The sequence below is a fragment of the Henckelia pumila genome, chromosome 3 (genome assembly GCF_033568475.1).
Source record: "Henckelia pumila isolate YLH828 chromosome 3, ASM3356847v2, whole genome shotgun sequence".
Lineage (NCBI taxonomy): Eukaryota > Viridiplantae > Streptophyta > Magnoliopsida > Lamiales > Gesneriaceae > Henckelia > Henckelia pumila.
Genome location: NC_133122.1, coordinates 185119774 through 185143025, shown reverse-complemented (window position 1 = coordinate 185143025; position 23252 = coordinate 185119774). Strand labels below are relative to the sequence as shown.

General features: G+C 35.3%; 3 long non-coding RNA genes across 6 annotated transcripts; 2 read left to right on the top strand and 1 right to left on the bottom strand.

Moving 5' to 3' along the window:
• Positions 1–479: 479 nt before the first annotated feature.
• LOC140892964 (uncharacterized) lies at positions 480–3287 on the top strand. Its single transcript, XR_012152957.1, has 3 exons — positions 480–1357; positions 1463–1573; positions 1663–3287. It is a non-coding gene; the product is annotated as an uncharacterized lncRNA (long non-coding RNA).
• A 131-nt stretch (positions 3288–3418) lies between these two features.
• On the bottom strand, positions 3419–6765 carry LOC140887878 (uncharacterized). Of its 4 annotated transcripts, XR_012152033.1 has the most exons (7): positions 6607–6765; positions 6077–6328; positions 5392–5452; positions 4994–5206; positions 4263–4886; positions 4076–4161; positions 3419–3882 (listed from the first exon to the last, which is right to left on the bottom strand). It is a non-coding gene; the product is annotated as an uncharacterized lncRNA (long non-coding RNA). The 4 variants fall into 4 exon arrangements; XR_012152034.1 differs by lacking the exon at positions 4076–4161 and having other exon boundaries at positions 4828–4886; positions 5276–5452; positions 6607–6763; XR_012152031.1 differs by lacking the exon at positions 4076–4161 and having other exon boundaries at positions 4828–4886; positions 6607–6757.
• Positions 6680–7645, top strand: LOC140892965 (uncharacterized). Its single transcript, XR_012152958.1, has 3 exons — positions 6680–6817; positions 7134–7410; positions 7504–7645. It is a non-coding gene; the product is annotated as an uncharacterized lncRNA (long non-coding RNA).
• The last annotated feature ends 15607 nt before the right edge of the window (positions 7646–23252 follow it).

The window sequence follows — 23252 nt, the reverse complement described above, 5'->3', positions numbered from 1 at the left end:
CAGATTGTATTCAAGCTTAATTTTGACCCAAATAATTCATCAATTTTGACTTGAGCTCTACAATATTGCTTGGATCTTGAGTAGAATTAATCCCAAAAAAAAAAAAAATGGATGAAATATTATTTATCTTTTATGGTAACAATAATAAATTTTAAAATACTTCATCTACACAATCAATCCTCCCAATTTTAAAGAAACTTTGTCATTTATTCAAATATCAAACTGACGTATAGGTCCGTCTATTTTCTTCTCAAATTACACCAATTTTCTTTTCTTTTTTTTAAAAAAAAAAATGGAAGGGATATTACAATTATATATATATATATATCTATATATATTTTGTTTGAAATCTCAATGATATTTTTAAAAAAATTAAAATACACAATAGATATTTTTTTTCTCCCTCTCTACATAGATATATAATCGCATGCTATATATATTAATATATATATCTCTCTCTCGAGGAAATCCTAGCTAGTTGTTTTCATCATCTTCTTGAACAGCGAGAAAGCAGAGAGGCCTTTCTTGTTTGTTCTCTCCACTTGGTTTTCTTCCGACTCTCGTTTCAGTTCTCCCTGCCAAGATTTTGTGCGTATTAATTCTACGATTTTGATCAAAAATAGTCTACGATCATTAATGGCCTTCTGTACAGGGGATTTCGATTACTGACCCTTTTGATGGTTCTGGTTCAAATCATCTTAATTTCCGTTTACATTACTCTTCTTGTTGAAGGTTTGGATTACATGTTTCCGAGTTTCAGATTTTTGAACGTGCAGGTAGTCAAGAACTTGTGGGATTTTTACTTTTGATATAGATTCAGTTATGAATCACGGGGTTTCAATTGTTTGAATCTTGATGCATACATACTTGTTTTCCGCTTAAACTTGGATTATGTAGTGTAATTTTATTTTGTCTAGGCAGTTTCGATACTTTTTTACTGCAAGAAAAACTAATTTGTTGTGATTTTACAGGAAAAAGAGGCCAAAGTTATGGATTTCTTTGTGGTTTAATTTGTTCGATCGGTTGAGAATTGCTTCTTAATGCATAGCTTGTTTGTATTATAACCAATCTTGAATGAATAATCCCAGCTTTGAACGAACTGAACTTAAATTTGTTATCGATCGATTCGGACGGATTTCTTATATATGCAGGGGGACAGATCGAATGATCTGTTCTTTGACATTAACATATATCATGATAAATCTTGTGGTGTACGTATTTGTTTCAGGTTGGAGAGATTTGGATGGTATACGATCGAGGGCAGGAAACAAATTAATTAATAAATCATGATCTCTTTTAAAACACGGATACCAACATGAGATCGAGGCAAAGTTGTTAATTATAACATCTGGAATCGGTACGTATTTTTTGAATCATGAATATTTGATCATAAATTTAAATTAAAGCACATGCTGCTCGGGATCAGTATTATAAGTAGCGTGTTGATGATGGTTTTGTGCAGTGCTTGACGCCAAGAGGGAAGCGTTGTTGCGGAAGAACTCTTGCAGAAATTAAGTTGAGGAAAAAGGCAGAGGGATTGGATCTCCGGATGTTCGATCTGTGGGAATATTGTGTACGTTGCATGCTTCTTTTCCTCTTAAACAATTGGATTCTTCTGTACTGTAAATTTGATTTTAATTTGACGAGGCTTCTCTTCTGTAGGATCGGAGGACTATGGGAAAAGGGAAGCAACTGAAGAAGGTCTCCCATCAAGACAAAGGAATAACCAACCGTGGGAGCAGTGCCAACGCAAAGGATTAATTGGAGGCATCTCAAAGGAGAGACGAGGCAAGAACTATTCAAACTCTAATTGGTTTTCACATTTATCTTTAAAGATACAGTAGCTAGATATGCATTTTTCCCATCAATGAACCAGGATGAGTACAGTTTTTTGCTAGAGGAAAACAATTCATCAACTTTTTTTGAACTATATATAACATGTCATACACTTTTTGTAGGTAACATTTGAGTACATGCGATGTTCTAATTGATGATTCATAAACGCGGATAAAAAAATCTTTTCGAATAAGTTATCATGATAGTAGTCTATATCTATATTACTTGTAAAAGTGTAAATGAAGAATTATGTAGCCCTTCATTTATGTTTTCCACTAGGGTGACGTGCATGTACGTGCTTACATATATATATCTCTAAACACTTTCTTTAACATAGGAAGAGGCAATAATTGTTCTTACGGTTGCCTCCTCCTCCTTCCCTCTAAAACTCTTGTTTTTTGTATGTTAAAACGCCGAGACTTGTGAGAAATTTTACATTTTTGATCATGGAGATGAGATTGACAAAATGATTTTACAAAAATTACAAGTCAACCCAAATGCTTTAAATCTATCATTTCTTGTAGCTAACTGCTCCTCATTAAGGTCGGTGCCGCTTTCATTGTTCTTGCTGCAATTCTTAGTGTATTATTTATTTAAATTCAAATATTCATGAGTATTTGTATGATTTTTTTTAATCATAAATCATGAAAAGATTTTTATCCGCGTATTTGAATAATCGATTATCAATCAATTAGAACGGCATTATGTTAGTGGTATGTACTCGTCATATTTCATAGTTCATGCATCCAATACCATGATATGTTCTGCAATTCAAATGAACTTTATGTACATATCCTATGATGCATTGTTTTACGTTATTCAATTTAGATGAACTTTATGCTCATATCATATTATTCATCTAAGCAAAGCACCGTGGATCACAATATTAATTATGAGATTTATTTACCTGATCAAATCAATATTGACATACTTAGAATGAATAGTAATAATATAAGAAAATGCATAAATATATAATGTGATCATGGTTTATTGGTGTAATGAGCTTAGTATTCCAATATGTGATAAAATTGGATGTGTTACTTTGGTTATCTTAGGACATCCTCTGCTAATACTCGTGAATCAGTAAATTTAAATAAATAATACATAAGAATGGTAGCAAGAACAACGAAGGCGTCGCCGACCTTAATGAGCAGTTAAGCTACAAGAACTGATAGATTTGAAGCATTTAGGTTGATTTGTAATTTTTGTAAAATCATTTTGTCAATTTCATCTCCATGATCAAAAGTGTAAAATTTCTCACAAGTCTTAGCGTTTTAACATACAAGAAACAAGGATTTTAGAGGGGAGGGGAGGAGACAACTGTAAGAACAATTATTGCCTCTTTCTATGTTAAAGAAAGTGAAAAAGACTAAAATAAAAAGGGGGAAAAACAAAGATGTTAAAGAAGATGAAAAGGAAAAAAATATGAAAAAAAAAGGCTGAAAATAAATCCTCCAAAAAAAAAAAAAAGGAATACTTCACATATATATGTATGAATGTACATGCAGGTCACCTTAGGGGTGGAAACACACAAGACTATTATAAAATATAAATTTAAATAATTGATTAATAATACAATAAGAAAAAGAAAAAAATACTTGCATTAGATGATAAACTTTTACATAAGTTATGGACAACATTGAATTGAGAATGGATTATAAATACTTTAAAAAAAAAAGAGAATTGATTATAAATGTTCTCAGATTTCAACAGATAGTGTATTATACTTTCTACAGTTCAAAGAAAGTTGATGCATTCACTGTTTTTCTTCCTGCAAAAAATTGTACTCTCCTTGGTTCCTTGATGGTAAAAATGCATATCTGCTTGATTTTTATAGTTACATGTGAAAACCAGCTAGAGTCAGACTTTTTACTGCTTCGTCTCTCCTCTATGATGCCTCCAAATCCTTTTACGCTGGCACTGCTCCCACAGCTACTACCCGAGATGACTACCTCTATTCCTTTGTCTTGATTTTCAATTCTGCTGCCATTGCCTGGCCCAGAAGATTAAATTCAGGAAAATCAACAGGTAGTTCTTGATTAATCACTGTCAATTAAGAGTTATCATCTAGACTTTTTAAGAACTATAAGATAAAATCAATTGAATTAAAGTTCATCCAGTGTTTTTTTATTACATCACATGATGTCTCCCTGTTAATTGATCATGCATTAAACATTAATGTTGTTCGTTCACATGGTTTATGCGAGATTGGTTAATGTAAACAAGCTACTGAACAAACCACAAAGAAATCCATAAAAGGCTATCTTCCTCGTCAACTTTGGCCTCTTTTTCCTGTAAATTTAGAACTTTCATGTTGTTCAAAACCTACAAGATATCATTTAAAATAAATGACATGTGGTGAGATGACTCCTAACCCGTATAAAGGTACGCTTTTCATATATGTATTTCATACGCAATTTTAATACCTTTTCTGTTGAATATTATACTGACTTGAGCGTCGGAGTGGCTCCGCCTTCCGGCGGAGTTATCTTACTCTTTTTCTTTGATACACAGAAATATTTTTGGGGCGGATTCGGTTCGGTTTATTGAAGAAAATTGGTTCGTCGATTACCGATTCAAGGTATTTTATTAGGTACAAGATCCATTGTAGTGATGCCTGGGCTAATGGCTACTGTCTCCATAAAGAGTAAAACATCATTTAATGGATCACATTGTCTTGGGTTTATCTCCTAAACCAATCAGTATCATCAGACATGAAATACGGATGGTATTAATACAAGAAAGATATTAGCCATTAGCTGGGATATCCAAATCAACAAGATTTTATGGTTTTATTGATTGAACCGAGTCGTCTCCAATTAGCTGAGACCAAGGCTAGTATGACAATCATGATGACAAATTCCATCTCATGCAGCTAGAAGACATCAAACAACTGAATTTCTTCATCTCCAAAGAAAAAAGAGTTTAATCTGATACTACTATAGCACTAAACAATGAAGTTATGTTCTGTTATTTAAGATGAAAAAATACCTTGGTTGCGGCATACCAATGGCCAGTGAAGGTTAGTGCGAAAATAGCTTGGTTGAGGCCTGTTAACGTAAAAAATTCAAAAGTCAAATCAGAATGAAGTGATTTATTTTCTCCAAAAAATATGGGAAAGGTTTAACAGAGAGTCAATTAGATGATGGGGGCTTACGCAATTATCGATACAGCGCCAATAATCAAAGTATTTTCCAGTACAGTGCTTCTGAAAATCTCGCCCCTCTAACACGGATCAATATTCAATTTAAAGAATCAAAGCAGAACGACTTTCAGGTCATCGGTAGGACTCCACCGGATATGAGATAGGCATGGCAGTCAAGATGGTTTCAAAAAGTTTTTGCATGCTTAGAAAATAAACTTGCCCCATCTGAAAATGCAAATAATAACTTTAAGACACAATTGGAAGCTAAATCGTTAATATATTATAAATACACACCCGACAGAGCCTCCACCGGATCCAATTACACAACGGTCTTTTCAGGTGGAAATGATTCAACTCTTTAAGCAATTGGAAAAGAAAACCGGGTAAATATAGGAACTACCCGGACTTACCCCCATAATAGAGTGCACAATAACCCATACTTGATGGGCTCTTTTTTCTCTCTGATTTGATCTGCAAAAAAAAAACACCGAATATTTGATGAAATGAAGAGACGTATACTGATTGAATCGTAAAAAGAAAGAAAAGGAAAAGTGATTGAAAAATAAAGACACAGTTCCAGTCGATCTATCGGAAAAAAAAAAAGGAAAAACCTCATGGCATCACATAATGCAGAAAATCAGGAGCAATAAAGATTAGTCAGACAATAGCACAACTCATTCATTTTTGCACAAAACAAAATATTCTTGACAATGCTTCAAACTTTAAAAAACACAAATTTACAAAACCATAGCCCAATACTGAGAAATGAACTCCTTCATGTATGGCATTGCGCAAAGGACTATTAAATCAAATAAATTACGTCCCCGTATAACCCAAACAAACAACAAAACAGCAAAGCTAACTTTTAATGCTATAAATCTTAGCAGAGGATTAAAATACCAAAGATATTATGCACCCATCAGCATATGCAACATGCAAGATGATACAAAAGGGTAAAACGAAATTGAAACAAAAGCTAAGACCTTTGACTTGGATCTTCTTGCGAACGAAAATTCCACGATAACGACCCATTGCAAGAATCGTGCAAACAAAATTTATACCGTAAAAGGAAACTGTAAAGAGCACGAAATTAACCTAAAAATGTATCGGGTCTTCATGTGAGCTCCATCGGCAATTGCATTCACCAATTGATATGGCATTTTCCAGTGTGGTTGATTCACGTGAAATTGAGATGCAATTGACGGAAGTTGAGAGGGATAACTAGCGGTAAATTGCGGAGATGGAACAAGAAGACATTGTAATGGTTGGTCATTGTTTGCCTTCTGGGAATTCATCTCCTGAACAAGTATGTGATTTTTTTCCCTGTTCTTTTGGAACCTTTGGTAGCTACATTTTATCAAGTAAAAAACAAATGCATTATTTTCGAACCTCTTTTCAAAAATAAATATAATTAATTGACAATGAAAACGAAAATTGAATTTCAATTGCAATTCCAATCATAATAATTCTTTTAAAGAGAAGATTGGGGATATTCATTTCATCACTCAAATTTTGAATAGCAAAATGCTTCGATCACAATTTTTTTTTGTATTTGTTTGTATATTTGTTTGTATATATTCTAATTAAATCGCTAACTAAATACTCTTTCTGCGGCGGAACCTCACCGGAATTATTCGACGGAGCGGCGACGCAAGCAACGGAGACGGCGGAACCTCACCGGAATAGATTGACGGAGGGCGGCTCCAAAGACAGAGGCGTCGGAACTTCAACGGAATTGGTCGACGGAGCGGCTCGGAGGCGGCGACTTTAATTGCGATTGTGAAATTGTACTGTAAAATAAGGACGGTAAACCTGAGCAGAGGTGGTTAAAAAGAGGTAAAATTCTAAAAACTTAACTAGGGTAGATGACAGGTTAAAAAACTAATTAAAAAAATTAGACAAATCAATTAATTAACGGGAAATTGGGGATAAATCCCCATTATAAACTCTAACTTTAAGTTCAGTCCCCATGTCATATAATGTTATTCTGCACTCCCTATTACACCGAAAACTTATTTTTTACTCCCTATTCACATATTTAATATTTTTACCTTTATTTTATTATTTCTCCAAATTATCAACGGTGTTCCTTCTTTTCTTTATGCTTTTTTTTTCTCTCAAAACTCACGCAATTCCTCATCTCATCTTGGAGAACCCACGAATTCATATGATGCGAGCCATAACCACAAGCAATACAAAGTAGCGGAGGACAGAAGATAAGCGGAGCAGCAGCAAGGAATCCCGGTAGCTGTTTCTGCTACCGGAAAGTGTCATCGTCACGGCGATTGTGGCATGGAGTGCACCAATGTCGGCCTCAACACACTCTACAAGCTCGCAACACGCCGCGACATGAGCTGCCATGTCTTTGTGGTCTACGAATACATCATCGCAGCTCTGGTTCTCCTCCTTTCGCTCTTCTTCTCGCGTCGGTCAGCTAGCAATTTCTCTCTTAATTTGACTTTGCTCATGTATTAATTCATTAATCCCATGAATTAACTTTTTTTATCGATGAAATCACACAGATCACGAGACCTAGCTACCTCCGTTGAATTTCTCCATGCTGCTGAAAATCGTTCTCCAAATAATCATCGGGTGCGCACGCAAAATTATTCACAGATTGATATAGGTAAAATCATCTTAGTTTAATTGTTGAATTATATTTGTGTAAAGGGATACTTATTTTTGAATGATTTTAAAATCATATTGTTTGTTAGTGGTTATACTTCAAAATGAGTAAGAACTTTCGATTTTAGGAAAAGTAATTTATTATTGCTTTATTTTGACATTTTCTCCCGATCTATTTTCTCTCATTTCTTCAATCTCAATTCGTGAAAAAATAAATCCATAACCACCGAAGCCACCGACGTAGACAACCACCGGTGAATTCAACAATACCTTCCCGCGAAAACCCACGGATGGAGAAGGCAATAGAAAGAAATCTAGCTTTAGGGTATTTTTTTTTAAAAAAAAGAAACAAATATTACATGTATCATGCGAGAGAACGAGGTAGGGCTGCAGAATTTGTTATTGGGGTATTAATGGGATCCTTTGGAACCATGCTTGTGCTGCGATTGAATCAAAGGGTTTGTCAATATATAAATTTTGTGACTCTTGCTAAAAATTTGAAAATTATCGGAGAGCTTATTTGGAAGTTGTCGATCCAATCCCTACATTTGACATCGATACAGATTTACCACATTCTAATGGTGATATAATTACACCGTCAGATGTTCGATCGCAGCCAGGACATAGAAGGACATTATAATTATGATATAATGTGATAATCATTATTGATTGTACAAAATTTGACAAACAATCAATTTGTAACCACATTTATCTGCAAATGTATCACGAGTCAATACAACTGGTACTAAGTTTCTGATCAAGCACCAAAATATTATACCAAGTAAAATCAATTTTATACTACATTTGTCTACTAATGTACTATAAGTAAATTCAGTTGGTACTGAGTTTTTTAAATTCACACCACCATGGTAAAAATGTATGAAAGATGTACCAAATTTAACATAAGATTATACCACAATAAGATAGTATTGTACTTCATTTGTCGGCTAATGTACTACCGATTAATATAACCGATATTGTGTTTCTGCCCATGCACCAACACCACCATGGTAAACATATATAGAATATGTACCAAATTCAACAAAACATCATCCCACAAATAGTCTTGATTATACTAACCTTTCCATATATTGTACTACTGCTCAATCAAACCGGTACTGCATTTCTCACCACGCACCAACACCACCATGGTAATGTATGGAAGACGTACCAAATTTAACAGTACATCATACCACAAATAAGATCTATTATACCTCATATTCCAATCTATTGTACTACCTATTAATATAATCAGTACTGCATTTATGATCACGCACCAACACTACCATGGTAAACATGTATGGAAGATACACTAAGTTTAACAAAACATCATACCGCAAATAGTGTTTATTATACTTTTTTTTCAATTTATTGTACTTCGGATCAATAAAACCGGTACTGCATTTCTGAAATGCACCAACACCACCATAGTAAACATGCATGGAAGCTGTACCACATTTAACAATACATCATACCACAAATAGTATTTATCATACCATATGTTTCATCTATTGTACTACTGGAAAATATAACCGGTACCGCGTTTCTGATCACACACCAACACCACTATGGTAAACATGTATGGAAGATTTACCAAATTTAATAGGACAACATACCGCAAATAATATCTATTATACCAAATATTCCATCCATGGTACTACTTATTAATATACCTAGTACTGCATTTATGACTACGCACCAACACCATCATTGATGTTACAAAGTTGGGACAATGGATGCATGCATAAGGTTGTTTTAACAATAGATGTTACAAACATATACAATGAATACATATACATGTGTTTATTAATCACCAAATATGCTGCCAAATTAGACAATAGAATGCATAAACATGTGATAATCAGTACTGATTCTACAAAATTAGACATTTTATGTGTAAGCACATGTTTATGACCATTGATTTACAAAATTAGGACATTGGATGCATAAATAAGTTTTTTTTTAAGCATAGATGTTACAAACATATACAATAGATACATATACATTTATTTGTTAATTACCATATATGCTACCAAATTAGATATTATAATGCATAAACATATGATAATCATTATTGATTCTAAAAAATTAGACATTTAATGTGTAAACATGTGTTAATCATCATTGATTCTACAAAATTAAGACATTGGATGCATACATAACACATGTTTACACATCAAATGTCTAATTTTGTATCATCAATAATGATTATCACATGTTTATGCATTCTAATGTCTAATTTGGTAGCATGTATGGTGATTAACAAACACATGTATATGTATCCATTGTATATGTTTGTAACATCTATGGTTAAAACAACCTTATGTATGCATCCAATGACCTGATTTTGTAACATCAATGGTGATGTAGGTGTGTGGTCAGACGCAGTATCGGTTATATTGACCAGTAGTACAATAGATCGAAAATGAAGTATAATGAAGACTATTAGCGGTATAATGGTTTGTTACATTTGGTACATCTTCCATACATGTTTACCATGGTGGTGTTGGTGCGCGACCAGAAACGCAGTACTGGTTTTAGAGCCTAGTAGTATAATATATGGAAAATGTGGTATAATAGAGGCTATTTGTGGTATGATGTGTTGTTAAATTTGGTACATATTCTATACATGTTTACCATGGTGGTGTGGGTGCGTGGTCAGAAACGCAGTACTGGTTATATTGTCTGGTAGTACAATATATGGAAAATGAGGTATAATAAAGGTTATTTGAGGTATTATGTATTGTTAAATTTGGTACATCATCCATACATGTTTACCATGGTGGTGTTGGCTCGTGATAAGAAACGCGGTACTAGTTATATTGATCAGTAGTACAATAAATGGAAAATGAAGTATAATATAGACTATTTACAGTATGAGTTTATGTTAAATTTGGTACAAGTTCTATACATATTTACCATGGTAGTGTTGGTGTGCGGTCAAAAACGCAGCACTAGTTATACTGTCCAGTAGTACAATATATGAAAAATGAGGTATAATAGAGGCTGTTTACGGTATTATATGTCTTTAAATTTGGTACATCTTCCAATATGTTTACCATAGTGGTGTTGGTTTGTGGTCAGAAACTTAGTACTAGTTATATTAGTCAGTAGTACAATATATGGAAAAAGGAAGTACAATAGAGATTATTTACGGTATGAGTTTATGTTAAATTTGGTACATATTTCATACATGTTTACCATGGTGGTGTTGGTTCATGGTCAGAAACGCAGTACCGATTATATTTACCAGTAGTACAATAGATGGAAAAACGAAGTATGATAGAGACTTATTGTGGTATAATGTTATGTTAAATTTGGTATATCTTACATACTTTTTACCATGGTGGTGTTGGTGTGTATTAAAAAATATAGTACTAGCTGTACTAACTCTTAGTACATTAGTAGACAAGTGTAGTATAAAATTAGTTTTAATTGGTATAATATTTTGGTGCTAGGTCAGAAACTTAGTATCAATTGTATTGACTTGTGGTACATTAACAGGTAAACGTAGTATAACATTGGTTATGTAAGTATCATTTCTTGTCAAATTTTGTATATAAAAGTATTACGCAATCAATTATAAGTATTAACAACCATATCTAGTCAACCAAAAAATATTAGGGATTCAATAAATGGAAATTACATATTTATTTTACCAAAATACAATACCAACTTCATAAAAAAAGTTATCCATCTGATCAAATTCAGTACAAAATACACCAAAACTAATTGTCCACACCATTGTCATTTCCCTGAATCCATTTCACTGAATAGAATGCATATAGATATCACATTAGCTACCATTAAATAACACCAAATTCGCAAGACGCCAGATAATCTCTACAATCAACCGAATAACCATTTCCCACTCGTTAACACATTGCACACCATTCCAAAAAAAAAATAAAAAATTTAGAACAGTATGAGAGTATGTCCCTCGCCCTAAAATGATTAGTCTCAATAATCGATATCTCAAATACCAATCATAACCCTATATCCCAATTTTCTACACCAACTTGCAATCTAAATCCTACTTTACAAATTAATAAGAACACAAGCACATAACAACATAAAAATTCAGAAATAGAGCAAAACAGGTTGAAATAGATTAATGGCGAGTGACTAAGGCGGGGGTGACGAGCTACGGTGGCAATTAGGGATCAGAGAGAAGTGGAGGCAGGAGGAGAGACGGGGCCGAAGCTATTCTGAGTTTGAAGCGACGCAAAGGCAATCACATGGAGCCAACTTAGCCGGTCGTTGGTCAAATCGGTCGGTGGATGATTTGAAGTAGGGATTTCTGTCTTCAGCCATGAATTAAAGAGGAAGGAAATTGAATCGTGAAAGAGGAATGGAGAGGAAAGAGAAACAAAGAGGAAATAAAATAATATTTAAGGGAAATAAAATAGAAAAATTATTAAAATAATGAAATAGGGAGGGAGAAAAAAGAGTTTAGATGTATTAGGGAGTGCAGAACAAATAATTCTTATTTAGGGACTGAACTTCAAGTTGTGTTTGTATGTAGGGATTTTTTTCCAAGTCTCCCATTAATTAAAAAGTTAAACACGTGTCTCAATATTAATGGTTTAGGGCAATGCCCGTCGGCTAGGATCGAATGAACCAGGCCAAGACCTCATTGGCCTTGATTCTATTTTGTTTTGATTAGCTGTATGCAAGTGCTACATGGATAAAACTCATTTTCTTCTCAATTCTTTGTCATTTGTCTAAAAAATAGTCTTTCGAGTTTTGGATCGCTAAAATAATCCCTAATGTTTCATATATATTTTTTTCATTTGATTCATGTCGTTAGATGAACGTTAAAAAAAGTCTACATCTCCACATCATCAAATTATAACCTATTTTCTCAAATTGAAAAGTCTCCTCTTAAAGTATGTCCCAAATTCAAACCCTAAACACATAAAAATAAAATCAAAGAGCAAAAAATCAGTAGGATAGCAACTTGAAGATCATCAACCTCTAAATTAGATTTTTAAATATCAGCTAAACCTTGATCTTGCTCACTATTTTCGTGTTCAAAGAATTAAATACTATACAAAAATCATGAAACAAAATGCAACTGAGATTTTACCATTGAATGAAGTTTTTCTTGAAAGAAATAGATAGAATTACTCTTCCTCGTTCACCCACAAAAACAGATGCGTGTGGTGACTACTGGAAGCTAAATTACCTTCGTGTGCTTTGAATTTGGCCGCTTCGAATTTGTATTCTGTGTTCTAGGGTTTTGATTTGGGGGTAAAAGCGAAGAAGAAGGGTTCCCAATTTGGGGAAAAATGAGAAAGAAACTTGTTGCAATGTGATATATGGAGATTTGGGCTTTTTTTAACGTCCATCTAACGACATGGATCAAATGGGGAAAAAATATAAAACATTAGGGACCATTTGGTAGCTCGAAAACTCGATGGACTATTTTGAAATAAGTGACAAAGAAGAGATACGAAAATAGGCTTTATTACGTGATATATACGATAATAGACTTCGGTTCGTGTCATAGATCGGGAGAAAAAAAATACATGCACAACGGTTTTTTACATACAGTTGTCTATAATTTAAAAAAAAAACACGAAAAAACAACGGTTGTCTTTAATTAAGATTAGTTCTTGGATGTACGCGTTGCATATTAGTATAAATATTTTTAACGAAAATAAAAAGAAAAAATGGTGAAATAAAAAAATAAAAAAATGATATTTTCATATATAAATATCCAACAAAATAATATAAAATTTTCGTAATTAAATAGCTATTTAAAGAATATCAAATTAATTATGGTAAATTTGACATTTTGATGATGGACCATGACACTAAAATATTTCAAGTTTAATAATATATTATAGATAAACGCTCATAAACAATGGTTTTTGTGAATACCGTTGTTAATACTTAATTTACAACAGTTTTTAATAAAAACATTGTCTTATGGATGTTGTCTATCACCCTTTTTCTTGTAATGATTCATTCTAATCATAATAATATTTTGAAGGACAAATAATATTTTTAGTCCACTAATTTTCAGTATATTGGGTTTTGATCGACTAAGTTTTACACATTACTTTTGGTACATTATATTTAATTTTTTTTTTTAGATTTCAATATTATTTTTTCGGAGTGCTAATGTGGAGTTTGATGTGAATCTTTGATGCCATGAAGAGCAAACACGATTATATTAAAATCGTACCCTCAATCCAATAGCAAATAAAAGAAACAACGATTTTTTCCTATCTTTGAAACAAGTAAGTTTGCAAAATCAACCTCTAGTTTACCTGAAACTAGCAACAGATAATTGCGGAATAAACAATCGATCACAACGGGACCTTCAAAGGAACCTGTCTTTGATAACCCACGAAGATAATCAATCGACAAACGCCACAAAGTTGTTAAACTTTGATAAGTTTGATTTTGACAAAGTAAAAGCTTCAATAAAACTCTAGAGAGAATTTTAGACTGATAAAAATCAATAATATGAACTATGTTATTCAATAATGAATTTTCTTGTTGTATTTATAATACAACTACAAAATAATAAAATATATCGCAAAATAATTCAAAATATATATAAAGATATCAAAGATATCTCCTAGAAGTTTCCTAGTATGTTTAAAAGACTCAAAAATAGGAATAATATCACCAAAATAATAAAATCCATTGAAATACACATAAACACGACGCACTGTGTGTGTGCACGGACCCGGGAAGGTGGTTCGGATCAAGGTCCGTGTGCCCACGGCGATTTGAGCTAAAAATTGACGTTGACGAGCTTCAGGTGCACGGACCCCGTGCCTAGGTCTGTGCCTATTCGAAATTTGGTTCGAAACTGAACGTATTTCCTTGAAAAAAATCATATCTCAAGTTCTAGCCGTCGGACCGACCTGAAATTTTTAACGTAGCTTTATAACATCCAAAACTACATTTTGGACGGTGAAGATTGGATTTTGATATGTTTAAAGTCTCTAAATAATTTCAGTCCTCCAACTCGAGCTTCATGCATTCCAACTTGGCTCACATGCTCTCCAACTTGATTCCCATGAATTTCAAACCCTTCAATTCTCGATGGCAACTTAAGAGACACTTTTTGGAACAATATGAATCTTCGAACGCCTTATAGATTCATATCAGACTCCCCTTCTTCAAAAATATTTGTCCTCAAATCTTGCCCATTACCTACACCAAATAGAAAAATTAATAGCTTCAAAAATATGATCAATATCATACTCACCTCGTACTTTCTCCTTGTAAGCTTTATCATCCAACTCCTCATCAACTCGTGCTCCTTGCACACTCACAACAAGGTCAAAACTCACAAAATTTCTCATGTTCGAATTAAAAACCTTAACACTACTACCATGCATAATCATGATCAAAATTCCATTTAGCAATACATATACTAAATTCCTCCCCTTCTTAGACCTAGTTAACCCCAACACAAAATTCATAGATAAATATAACCATTGTGTTCTAGGAATAAGAAGTAAGTCACATGCGATAGGCCTCTCACCATTCCACTCAACATATCTCTTTATGTGTAACCATAACAAATATTCATTCATGATATTCATTATTTTGTATTTGTCAATGGAACACAACAAACTTACACTATATATCTCATCCACAAGTGATTCACTCAATGATGAACACATGATGAAAATGTTATTCTTCTTAAACAAACACTTATTGCTCACATAGAATTTTTCATGAATGTCATGCAAACATGGCTCAAACACATCTTTCAAACCATTATCCAATGCATTCAACTCCTTAACATTCTCAATCCATAAGAACCATGTAACCAAAAGAGATAAAAACTCATACATTTGTGATAGTGTAGTAACTACCATATTTTCCTTACCTCGTTGGTACTTGATCAACTCTTCACCAACAACTCTAAGTTCTTGAAAATTCTCACCATCCACAAGTAAAGCAAATTTTCTTGTACACAACACATTATCTTTCAAACTTTCACACAAACTCTCATCTCTTTGTGTTGACACCACAAGTATCAAATATTCGACATGCCCATTCAAAGTTTTGATATATACTAAGATATAATCAAAGTATAACACAATAAATTTACCTCTAGACGCATGCAAAATATAACACATCAATCTCATGAAAGTATTACGCACATTCACAAGTCTCCCATCAAAGTATTTAAATCTACACAATTGAGAATTGAGGTCATACCTTTGAATGTTGGTATTGTATTTGTATCCTTGAATTAAATCTACTTCATACCTCACAAAAGGAACAATCTTCAAACCGCCAACCTCACCTTGACATGGATCCAACATGTTAAGCCTTTTAGTGTTGTATCTCCTTTGCTTCTTCATCAACACATCTCCAAAATCCTGCAAAGAAGAACAAATAATGCTCGGGATTGAACCGGATAAATCATGACAATGAGATAAAATCTCCTTGTACAAAAGTACTTTAGGGATTTTATTCATTTGAACAAAATTTTCATCCTCACAATGTTGGACCATAATATGTTATTTTTTTATTGGTCTCTTTCATCTCTTTTTTTCCATCTATTTTTTTTACCTCAAAGGTCATCTCACTCTTTTGTACACTCTTTCTTTCGGCCTCTAATATTTCTTTTTCTTTTTCTTTTTCTTTTTATTTTTGTATGGCTATCTCACTTTTTTCATCACTCTTTTTTTCAGCCATATCACTCAAATTTTCAATTTTCAATTGATCCTCAAGAAATTCTTTTGGATTCAATTGCAAAGAAATAATACATGACTTTTCAAATAACTCATTACTAGCTTCACTAGTAACATCAACACCACTATCATCTTTATCAACCACATCATGTACAATAGAAGGTTTTTCATCAAGCCATTCACCTTTCACCGCACAAATTTCAACACTCAAATCATCAATAGTTGAAGTATCATCAACCTCAATTTTCTCAACTACTTCAACTTCAAATTTTGTCTCAACATCCACTAAAACATTGGATTCATCATCTACTTTAGATTACACAACTTTCATCATAGACTCCTTTAGGCATTGCCTCATATCATGCTCATATTTTCTAGAACACCATAAGCATACAATATCACAAGTACTGGAATTTGAAAGTTTAGATGTACCTTGATATTCACACTTTGGAACTCCACTTTTCTTCTCATAGCGATTAGGAGCAAAGCGTTTCCTCATCACTCTTTTCAACTCATCCCATGTAGATAAATGACTCATTCCACGCCTCTCCCGATTCTCATCTAACCTATCCCACCAAGTGCAAACATAGTTGGTAATCTATTTTATGACAAGTTTCACCTTCCTAGCTTCAGAAATATCACGATCATCTAATACACTCTCAACCCTTTTCTCCCACTTCAAATACGATTTCGGATCCTCATCTCCATGGAACAACGGAATTTTACTTAAATTACCTCTATTCTACCACACCCATAAAATTTCTTTTTACTCTCCATGTACTCATCATCTCCTCCAACAAATTAATTCCTATAGGACATCGTACCTGCAAGAAAAAGGTTAGTAATAAAAAAAATTCCTCACCCAAAATCTCACAAGTCACTCCAAAAAAAATCACTCAATCACTCTTTTTTTCACTCAAAATATGTAGAAAGAGCTTATGCTTTGTGATTTTGTAACACTCCAGATTTATCTTAATTGAGCTTATTTGAGATAATCAGAGATTTCAGAAGTCGAGGGCCGATTTGATTTTGATTAGGGTCTATTTTGCAATTTTTGAAATTTTCAGGGACTAAAACGTAAATTTTGGACCTAATTAGATATTTATAAGGGTTTGGTCTTGACATTTCACTCCATCATCCCCGACACTTCACGCCTCCTCCATTGAAGACTACTCAAGTGGATTCCAAGCTTTGTGATTTCTATTTTTGATCGATCCGTCCGATAGAATTTTGATTCGAAGACATATCGACGATCATTGTCTCGAGGGCTCCGTTTAGAAGTAACTTTCTTTCAATTCTACGAGGTTTGAATTTTTCGATTTCAATGGAATCGATTTATTTTCGGAGATGTTATTCTTGAGATAGTTGTGATAGTATATCTAAGACGGTTCGAAGAAATAACGACGATTGGATTTGTTATGAATTTTCTTGTGATTTTCAAAAATAAGGCTTTGGGATTCGATGGATTTTGAGTTTGTTGGGATGTTTTGAAGTTGTTTTGAGTCGAATGAAGTATTGAACTGTTGTCTGTGTTTTTGGAATTGTCCGTTTATAGCCGTTATGCCGTCAGTTTGAGTTTTGGGTTATCGAATAGTTTGAATTTATCGAATTGTATTGTTGAAGTCCGAATATCGATATTGATCTATTATACTTCATTTTAGATTGATCGAAGGCCGTTGAGTTTTGAGTTTCAGAGTTTGAATCGTTTACCGAGTTGACGAGGATTGGTAATGAGTTTTACCTAGTTTGTTTGAATGAGTTTGTTTGGGATATTGATTGTATCCTTATTGTTGAATTTCAGATTCGAAGTACCTCCGAAGCAAATAAGGTAAAAGTTAACATTGATCGAATGGGATAGAACACTTCAAAATGATTTTGAAGCTCGAGTTTCCCAAAAACCACATACATGCATGTTTATTGATTCGATTGTGTATTGCTTGACTATATGCTCTTATGTGACTTCATGAACTTAGTTGAATGCATATTGAACTGTATTGCATTCATATTGATTGTCTATCTTTGTTTTGAAAAGGGCAGAAACCGCCCGAAACGAATTAGACGTCTTGAGAACTATAATTGAGTGGCCTGGGTCATGGAGTTCGCCCAGAGTTCAGAAGACTCTTTATATGTTGCTCAAAGTATAGAGGTTTTTTTGATAAGTGAATCCACCTCGATCGGGAGAGTCGGTGGTAAGTCATGAAATCTTAGCCTCGGGATCCCAACCAACCGAACAAACGAACGAACTAAATTTCTTTTGATTATCTGATTTTGATAATCTCGAATTTTAAGGACATGCATCTAATCTTTATTTACCGAATCTCTTGAATGTCATATCATGAGATTGATATGCTAATTGATATTGTATGTCTTATTGCTTTTACTGGGATTTATTCTCACCGGAGTTATCCGGCTATTACTTTATTTTGTATGTGTACTTGGCAACAGGTGGGGCAGGATCGAGTCAGAGACAACAGGGATAGATCGTGATCGAGGATTAGAAGTGGGACTTTGGTTTAGAAATGAAATTGCATGCCAATCTAGTTATGTTTTGAGAGCTTTTTAGACTCGAATTGTTGTTGAATCTTGTTGTATTGAATAAGTCAACTTTGGTTATCGAATATTGATGTTTGCATGTTGTAATACCTATTTTGAATTGTTGTTGAAAGTTGGAAAAACCTGTTCTGTTTTCTGATGTTTTTCTGGGCTCAGGGTGCGCTCGATCGCACGAGTTGGCACGATCGAGCGCGGCCCCTTTTATTCTTGGACAGTAGGTTGCGCAGGAGGACGCGCTCGATCGCACGAGTTCATTCAATTGAGCGCGGCACCTCCATAATTCCTGGCAGTGACTTCTGCAGGATGGTGCGCTCGATCGTACGAGTTCATGCGATCGAGCGCGACACCTTTTTAAAATAAATTTTTTTTATGTCTTATCTTTTGGATCTTGATTGATTATCGATAGGATTAACTCTTGATTAGACGATTAAAATCGAGGTCTCACATTAAGTGGTATCAGAGCTATAAGTTCTTGGACTTTAGAAGTGGGCGGGGTAGATCGAGTCCGCTTGACTTGGATTCTCGCATGTGTTTGAGTTATTCGATTGATTGATTATTACATGCAAGCATGCTTTACTATCTGACGAATTATTTTAATTACTTGATTGTGTGATTTAAATTATAAAGCATGAACTACTTGAGATATGAATTGTCTTAATTCCGAATTTCATTCGAATACTACTGAGATGGAACGAATTCGTCGAACAGAATGATTGGGCACCGAATTGATTTGAATTGAGGTATTTGTGTCCTAACCCTTTAAGTATCAGATATGGGTCCTCGAAGAATGTTGAATAGGAACCGACAGACAGCTAATTCTGCGGATGAAACTCCACCGGTAGTTACTCCTTCTATTGATCAGGGTAGTACCGGGGTTGATCAGATGGATGTGACAGCGACTCCTATGGAAACTTTGCTTAAGAGGTTTTAGTCCTTCAGACCCCCGAAGTTGAGAGGTACAGAGAATCCGGTCGACTGCGAGAGTTGGTTGGAAAACTTAGACCAGCTGTTTGATTCTCTTGGTTATTCTGACGACCGCCGAATCAGGTTAGTCTTTCATAAGTTGTACGGTGTTGCTAAAAGCTGGTGGACCGCAACGAAGAGAGCGATGGAGAATCGAGGTATAGTAATTACTTGGGATATTTTCAAAACCAAATTCTTTAAGAGGTTTTTCCCCGTTTCGTACCGCAAAGGGTGCCGAGTTTGCTACACTGAGGCAGGGGAACTTGAACATCGAGGATTATGTTGTCAAATTCGATATCCTGTTGCGTTTTGCACCGCATATCGCTGACAAGGAGGAAGCAAAGGCCGAACAGTTCATTAACGGTCTAAACCCCGAGATCTTTACCTTGGTTAATACCGGAAGGCCGAATAACTTTGCAGATGCAATGAATCAGGCGAAGGGAGCAGAAGCGGGACTAATGAAACAGAGAGGGAATCAGTATGTGCCGTAGCAACAACAGAAACAGTTTCAGAACCAACCTCAGAGGTATGAGGGAGGTAGCAGTAGCAACAACCGAAGGGATTAGTATAGAGCAAAGGGAAAGCAGTTTAAGAGGCCAGGGAGTAGTTCGTCGAGTTCCAGTGGCTCGAGGCAGTTTGGCTCTGGCCAAAGTTCTGGGTATTCAGGTATGACTTGCAGCAGGTGCGGAGGTTGCCACCCTAGTGATCAGTGTCGAGGAATAACGGGTAGCTGCAATATCTGTTACCAGACAGGACACTTTGCCCGAGTGTGTCCTCAGAAGAGTTCTTACCAGGCTCAGAGTGAGAATTCATCAAGACTGACAACTCAGCCCGAGAGGCAAGCTTCTGCGGTTCACTCATTTCAGCCGCAGCAACCTAATCGACAGGGAGGTAATCAGAATGCGAATCAAACTCCGAGACCTCAGGCACGAGTTTTTGCTTTGACCGAGGATCAGGCTCAGGCAGCACCCGATGATGTGATTGCAGGTAGCTGTTCCATTTCTGGTTATTCTGCTCATGTATTGATAGATACAGGTGCTTCTCATTCCTTTATCTCTGAAAAATGTGTGTTGATGCATGCTTTGCCTACTGAGTCTTTGCTTACTGTAGTAGCTGTTACTTTACCTTTGGGTGGGGAAATTGTTTCTGTCAGATTAGTCAAGAACTGTGAACTTCGATTTGAGGATAATTTGATTGAATTTGATTGTGTAGTACTTGGGTTATCAGATTTCGATTGCATTGTTGGTATAGATGCGTTAACCAAATACAGGGCAACCGCCGATTGTTTTCAGAAAGTGGTCAGATTCAGACCTGATTTGGCAGACGAGTGGAAATTCTTTGGTAAGGGTTCTCGATCTAGAATTCATTTGATATCTATGTTATCGATGACTCGTTTGTTACAGAAGGGTGCAGAGGGATTCTTGGTTTATGCAATTGACGTACTGAAATCTAGCCCTGAATTGGTTGATATACAGTGGTTAGGGAATTTGCTGATATCTTTTCGGATGAGATTCCTAGATTGCCGCCTATTCGTGAGATCGAATTCATCATCGAATTGATGACAGGTACGCAACCAATTTTGAAAGCCTCTTATCGAATGGCTCCAATCGAACTGAAAGAGTTGAAAGAACAGTTGGAAGATTTGATTGCCAAGGGATACATTAGACCTAGTGTGTCGCCTTGGGGAGCTCCTGTGCTCTTTGTCCGAAAGAAAGATGGCTCGATGCGACTCTATATTGATTACCGCCAATTGAATCAAGCGACGGTGAGGAATAGGTATCCGTTACCTCGAATAGATGACCTCTTTGATCAACTGCAGGTTATTCTATCTATTCGAAGATTGATCTGAGATCGGGATATCATCAGCTGAGAGTTCGTGAAGATGATGTGCCTAAGACTGCTTTCAGAACGAGGTATGGCCATTTTGAATTCATTGTCATGCCGTTCGGTTTGACTAACGCTCCAGCAGTTTTTATGGGTTTGATGAACCTTATCTTTCAGCGGTATTTGGATGAGTTTTTTATTATCTTCATCGATGATATTCTTATCTATTCAAAGAACCGTACTGACCATGCAGAGCATCTGAGGATCGTTTTGCAGACTCTTCGAGCCAAACAGTTGTTTGCCAAGCTGTCTAAGTGCGAGTTTTGGTTAGATCGATTCATCTTTATCGGTCATATTATTTTTGAAAGTGGGATTTCTGTCGATCCCAGCAAAATCGAAGCGGTTATGAATTGGCCTAGACCGACATCAGTGCCTGAGATCCGAAGCTTTATGGGATTAGCTGGATATTACCGACGATTCATCGAAGGTTTCTCGTCTATTGCAAAGCCGATTACGCAGCTAACTCAGAAAAACGCACCTTTTATCTGGTCTGAGGCTTGTGAGGCGAGTTTTTTTGAGTTAAAGAAGAGGTTGACCAGTGCACCAGTGTTATCTATTCCTTCAGATACTGGTGGTTATTCTGTTTATTGTGATGCATCTCATCAGGGTCTAGGATGTGTTCTTATGCAGAGGAATCATGTGATAGCGTACACATCGAGGCAGCTGAAGCCACACGAGACTCGTTATGATCCGATCCATGACCTTGAGCTGGCAGCGATTGTTTTTGCATTGAAGATTTGGCGTCACTATCTTTATGGTGAGTCTTTCGAGACCTTTTCTTATCATAAGAGCCTTAAGTATTTGTTTTTGCAGGCAGAGCTAAACATGAGACAGAGGAGATGGTTAGATCTACTGAAGGACTTTGACTGTGAAATCAAATATTATTCGGGGAAGTCGAATGCAGCCGCCGATGCCTTGAGTCAGAAACTTTGTTCTTTATCTTTATCAACTTTTGGTGTTTCTCAGTTGATCAAAGATTGTTGTACTTCTGGTATGGAGTTCGAAACAGATAGGAGGTCTATCCGATTTTTTGCTATTCAGGCTGAACCAGAGTTGTTTGTATAGATCCGAGAGACACAGAGATCTGATCCGAGCATTCAGAGTTTGATTGAGAAAGTCAGATCTGGACACCAGTCTGAATTCCAGGTTAGAGATGATGCCTTGTTTGTGAATAGTCGGATTGTTGTGCGCGATGTTTCTGATTTGAGACAGCGAATTCTTCGAGAGGCACAATGCAATCGATTTGGCATTCATCCTGGTGGTCGAAAGATGTATAATGATCTGAGAACTCAGTTCTGGTGGAAGATGATGAAGAGCAATGTTGCGAAGTTTGTGTCGCGTTGTTTGAACTGTCAACAAGTGAAAGAAGAGAGAAAGAGACCCGGTGGTCTGTTGAACAATTTATCTATCCCGGAAGGGAAATGGGATCACATCTCTATGGATTTCGTTACGAAGCTACCACGATCTGTACGAGGTTGCGATGTTGTATGGGTAGTGATCGATCGACTGACGAAATCCACTTGTTTCATTCCATACCGAATGACGTATCGTTACAATCAGATGGCCGAGTT